Source organism: Bubalus bubalis, chromosome 12, assembly GCF_019923935.1.
Source record: "Bubalus bubalis isolate 160015118507 breed Murrah chromosome 12, NDDB_SH_1, whole genome shotgun sequence".
Lineage (NCBI taxonomy): Eukaryota > Metazoa > Chordata > Mammalia > Artiodactyla > Bovidae > Bubalus > Bubalus bubalis.
Genome location: NC_059168.1, coordinates 56,039,170 through 56,045,375, shown reverse-complemented (window position 1 = coordinate 56,045,375; position 6,206 = coordinate 56,039,170). Strand labels below are relative to the sequence as shown.

Below are 6,206 nucleotides of genomic sequence, written 5' to 3'. Positions count from 1 at the left end.
CTGCATATAAGTTAAATAAGCAGGGTGACAATATACAACCTTGACGTACTCCTTTTCCTATTTGAAAACAGTATGTCATTCCATGTCAAGTTCTAACTGTTGCTTCCTGACCTGCATATAGGTTTCTCAAGAGTCAGGTCAGGTAGTCTGGTATTCCCATCTCTTTCAGGATTTTCCACAGTTTATTATGATTCATACAGTCAAAGGCTTTGGCATAGTCAACAAAGCAGAAATAAATGTTTTTCTGGAACTCTATTGCTATTTCCATGATCCAGCAGATGTTGGCAATTTGATCTCTGGTTCCTCTGCCTTTTCTAAAACCAGCTTGAACATCTGGAAGTTCACAGTTCACATATTGCTGAAGCCTGGCTTGGAGAATTTTGAGCATTACTTTACTAGCATGTGAGTTGAGTGCAATTGTGCGGTAGTTTGAGCATTCTTTGGCATTGTCTTTCTTTGGGATCAGAATGAAAACTGACCTTTTCCAGTCCTGTGGCCACTGCTGAGTTTTCCAGATTTACTGGCATGTTGAATGCAGCACTGTCACAGCATCATCTTTCAGGATTTGGAATAGCTCAACTGGAATTCCATCACCTCCACTAGCTTTGTTCATAGTGATGCTTTCTAAGGCCCACTTGACTTCACATTCCAGAATGTCTGGCTCTAGGTCAGTGATCACACCATCGTGATTATCTGGGTTGTGAAGATCTTTTTTGCATAGTTCTTCCATGTATTCTTGCCACCTCTTCTTAATATCTTCTGCTTCTGTTAGGTCCATACCATTTCTGTCCTTTATTGAGCCCATCTTTGCATGAAATGTTCCCTTGGTATCTCTAATTTTCTTGAAGAGATCTCCAGCCTTTCCATTCTATTGTTTTCCTCTATTTCTTTGCATTAATCGCTGAGGAAGTCTTTCTGATCTCTCTTTGCTATTCTTTGGAACTCTGCATTCAAATCGATATATCTTTCCCTTTTCTTCTTTTCTTTTTGGTTCCCTTCTGTTCACAGCTGTTTGTAAGTCCTCCTCAGACAGCCATTTTGCTTTTTTGCATTTTTTTCTCTGGGATGGTCTTGATTCCTTTCTCCTGTACAATGTCATGAACCTTCATCCATAGTTCATCAGGCACTCTGTCTATAAAATCTAGTCCCTTAAATCTTTTTCCCACTTCCACTGTTTAGTCATAAGGTTTTTGATTTAGTTCATACCTGAATGATCTAGTGGTTTTCTCCAGTTTCTTCAATTTCAGTCTGAATTTGGCAATAAAGAGTTCATGATCTGAGCCACAGTCAGCTCCCAGTCTTGGTTTTGCTGACCGTATAGAGCTTCTCCATCTTTGGCTGCAAAGAATGTAATCAATCTGATTTATGCGTTGGCCATCTGGTGATATCCATGTGTAGAGTCTTCTCTTATGTTGTTGGAAGAGAGTGTTTGCTATGACCAATGTGTTCTCTTTTCAGACTCTATTAGCCTTTGCCCTGCTTCTTTGCATACTCCAAGGCCAAATTTGCCTGTTATTCCAGGTGTTTCTTGATTTCCTACTCTTGCATTCCAGTCCCCTATAATGAAAAGGATATATTTTGGGGGTGTTAGTTCTAGAAGGTCTTGTAGGTCTTCATAGAACCATTCAACTTCAGCTTCTTCAGCGTTACTGGTCGGGGCATATTCTTGGATTACCATGATATTGAATGGTTTGCCTTGGAAACGAACAGAAATCATTCTGTCTTTTTTTTTTTTTTTTCCAGGTGTGGATTTTTATTTTCACAAAGAGACAACAATGCCTTCCCACATACAAGTATTTACAAAACCCAACTGATTCACCAATCTAGAACCTGGGTTTTTGTTTTTTGTTTTTCCACTTCTCAACATAGTTGGGAATATGGAAACATTAATACCAACACAATTCCCAGAGATGGAATTTATCCATCAAACAGTGCAGATTACCTAAAAGTGCACTTACCTGCACAACTCAGTCTAAGAACCTCAGTGATACAAATCTCATGGCCAAGGTTTCATTAATCTATTTGGTTTCATACCATGCAAACCTGAACAAGTGTGCTGCTACACTAAACTGAAAATCAGTTTTCATTTTACAATTAAAAAGGTTCTCAACGCTTTAGCAACTATACAGAATATGAAGGTTTATTTCAAAAAAGAGTACATTTCTTAAAACCAGGATACACAGATGCACTTAATGTAACAGTAACTTCTGCAAAAATAGGTTACATAATACTCAGAAATGCAAGGAACAATCTTATTTTCTAAAAATTAAACAGCAGACTTCTTAAGCTTAAACAGCCTTCAAAATGGAGGCTGAAAATTCTTGTTGATAAGAAGTAACTCTAGAGTCTGACACCACAGAGATAATGCTGCAAATTAAACCACTACCACACACCTGCAAACTACTCTTTATGTTCACACAGCGTTAAACAAAATGGTTTTGATTCCTATCCTTTCCAATGTGTCTTGGTGCTGCAAGAAAAAAAGTTGAATGATACACAAAACTATTAAAAGTTACAACGGAACTATTTAAACATCTTCTCCAAAATTGAGAAAAGCAATCATGTTAAATTTTAAAAAAAGAGAAAAAGGAAAAGTCTGACAACTCTCAAGCAAGTCAGAGGTCCTCTTCATAAGTAGTCAAGTAAAGTTTATAGGAGATTTCAATAAATTATCTTGAAACCATGGCAGCAAGTAATTTTCAGAATCGTCATGGAGGTACATCCTTAAATGGCTTAAATCCGGAGCCACTTCCTCTTGGCATGGAATTGCCACTGATTTGTACAGTTCTATTAATTGGGGATGCATTACTCTTATGTTGCGTTATCATGCCTGCTCCTGTCCGGCCATCACCCATTCACCTTGTATCATGATAGCCAGGCCCTTGAGTAGGTGGACCATGCCATTCTTTCCTTGGTCCACTTGTGTCCCGTCCATGGCGTTCAACTACATGTCGTTCTTCAGGATAGTGCTGTGCTCCACTTCCTCGGTCGGTGATTACTCCTCTGTCTCCCTCCCTGTTTCCATAGCCAGAAGCATTACTTCGAGTCCCAGGAGGAGCCCCTCTTACACTGTGCCCTGATACTTCTCTCCCAGATCGTTCTGGCCTTTCAAATCTTGTTTCCCGTTTGTCAGTGGACATGCCTCCTTCAGCCTTCCAGGAGGTTGGTCTAGATGGATTGGGCCCTCCTTCTCGAGGATGTCTAGGGTGGGTGGTATCAGGTCTGTCATGAATGATCACTGTTCTCCTCTCATCTCGTTCTCCTCATCTGTCTGTTTCTCGAAGTTTGTTTCTTGGTGGTGGAGGCTCGTTTCTTCTGGAATCACTGAAATTTTGGGGATACCTTTCAAAACCTAGATCTTCTCTTCGGGCAGAAGGACGTGGTTTTTTCCCTTCACTTTGACCAACAAAACGTTCTCTCCTATCAAAAGATGAAGACGGAATTGATGAACTCTCAGGAAACCTGCCCCTCTCTCGGTGGTCAAAGTCATTAAATCTATTCTGTTGCCGAGAGTAGTCAGATCCATGGCCAAATCATGCATCTGTATCTAGAGACAACTTTTTATTTTCGCTGCAGTAAGGATCATCCCGCCTATGATCTACATCACGTGGGCGTTTCAAAGAATTCCTTTTTTCTTGTTCATAACGAAGTTGCTGCTGTTGCCTTCTCAGTTCCTCTCGTTCTCGAGCAATACGTTCAGCTTCCTTACGACGTTCCTGTTCAATACGAATGCGTTCCCTTTCCAAGCGTTCGCGTTCCATTCTCTCTCTCTCTAGTTTTTGCCTTTCAATTTCTAGGCGCGCTCTCTCTCTCTCTGTAAGCGTTCCCGTTCTTCCCATTCACAAATTATTCTAATGCGTTCTCGCTCTCGACGCTCTCTTTCTGCAATCTCTCTTCATCTTCGAAGATCCATTGCTCGCGCAATTTTTCAAAACGAACTAAATGTTCTCTCAACCTTTGTTCCTTCATCTTTTCAAAAGGCAAGATGTCTTTCCTCCTGTAGTCTTTGTCCCTTTTTTTATCTAAGCTAGCCCTCTCCTTTTCCATGCTTCTTCCATGAATTTTCTCGTATCTTCCTCTTCTTGATGGCCTACAATGATCGCCTTTAGTTTGGTCTAGTATTACCATATGTCCTGGACTCTTTGAACTTATTCGTTTCTTCCCTTTTTTTAATCGATTCTGAAGTCTGGCCGCTTGATCCATTATCATTCTTCTCATCTTTACCTTCTGTTTTCTTAGCATCCTTGCCTTCTTTTTTTTCAGTTTTCTCAGACAACCTTTTCTCTTCTTTTTTGACCGAGGCTTGTGTCTTTTTCAACAGAAATTAGCTGTCCATGCAGCTCAGTGTGATGAAGATGTGCAATACATCTGGACACCTCTGTGCTTGAAGACATAGCACTTGGCCCCAGGACTTCGAGCATTTGTGACTACTTTTGCACTCAGAACCTTTCCATATTTGCCAAAGAGGTTCTTCAAATCAGCAGCTTTGGTATTAGAGGAAAGTCCACTAACCCAGATATTTTTAGTTGAGCTTCCACTGCTACCACTAGCACTAATTGTACTTCCTTTGTCATCTTTGGATGATGTCTTGCTGTCTTTAGATTCCTTTGAAGAGCTTTCTCATTTTCTTCTTCCTCAGCATCCTTTGCCTTTGGTTGGTTTCTTGTTTGGAGTATCAGTTGAAACAGTTAATTCAATATTATCTGGATTGCCTCCTTCCTCTTCAATAGCCTGCTTGAGTCTGGAAACGAGCACAGTCTTGACTCTGGTGATATCCAGGTTCCGCCGTTTCAGCTCGGACTTGAGATCAATGACCCGCAGATCAGTGATCTTTTTACCTTCTGCCTGACCTGCGGAGGCCGAGGCTGCCACAGCACCGGTAGCGGCAGCCATTCCATTCTGTCATTTTTGAGATTGCATCCAAGTACTGTATTTTGGACTCTTTTGTTGACTATGATGGCTACTCCATTTCTTCTAAGGGGTTCCTGCCCACAGTAGTAGATACAAGGATCATCGGAGTTAAATTCACCCATTCCAGTCCATCTTAGTTCGCTGATTCCTAGAATATGGATGTTCACTCATGTCATCTCCTGTTTGACCACTTCCAATTTGCCTTATTCATGGACCTAACATTCCAGTTTCCTATGAAATATTGGTCTTTACAGCATCAAACCTTGTTTCTATCACCAGTCACATCCACAACTGGGTGTTGTTTTTGCTTTGGCTCCATCCCTTCATTCTTTCTGGAGTTATTTCCTCACTGATCTCCAGTAGCATATTGGGCGCCTACCGACCTGGGGAGTTCATCTTCAGTGTCCTATCTTTTTGCCTTTTCATACTGTACATGGGGTTCTCAAGGCAAGAATACTGAAGTGGTTTGCCATTTCCTTCTCCAGTGGACCACATTCTGTTAGACCTCTCCACCATGACCCATCCACCTTGGGTGGAAAAAAAAAAAGAGAGAGGGTACAAAGGAACTTATTTACAAAACAGAAGTAGAGTCACAGATGTATAAAACAAGCTTATGGCTACCAGGGTGTGGGGAAAGAGTAAATTGAGAGATTGGGTTGACATATACAGATATAAAATAGATAACTAGTAAGAACCTGCTGTATAGCACAGAAAACTCTACTCAATACTCACTAATGGCTTATATTGAAAAAGATTCTTAAAAAAGAGTGAATATATTTATATGTATAACTGATTCACTTTTTTGTACACCTGAAACGAACTCAACATTGTAAATCAATTATACTTCAATAATTTTTTTTTAATTATCACAACTGCTAAGGTTAGTAATAACAGAGTATTTTGTGTTCCAATTCCACATGAAATTTTTCTTCACTTTCTCTATCAAAAAATTATTGACCACTAGGAAGAAAACCTGGAAAATGAGTTTCATACAACTTCCTCTGTCTCATGGAGATAAAATATGTTTTAGTGACCACCTGAATGTTTTCACACTGGACTGAAGCCTTCATTGGCAGACAGGTCACTGCCACTTCTTGGTGAATCCTGCCCATATCTGAACATCATCCAGCCAACTTGAAAGTAAAGATTCTCAGGATTGAAGCAGAGGATATCTGGTGAGACAGCTTTCCAAAGGTATCCAGACTAGATCTGTTGGAAGTTTTTCACCAAACCTTAAATGATTACATAATACTTCATATGAGCTCCAATATCTGTAATCTTAAAAGCATTTGTAC

At 40.1% G+C, this 6,206-nt stretch overlaps 1 pseudogene; it reads right to left on the bottom strand.

Annotated features, from left to right (window-relative positions):
• Positions 1 to 1,723: 1,723 nt before the first annotated feature.
• LOC102394252 lies at positions 1,724 to 4,893 on the bottom strand (annotated as a pseudogene).
• Between the last annotated feature and the right edge of the window lie 1,313 nt (positions 4,894 to 6,206).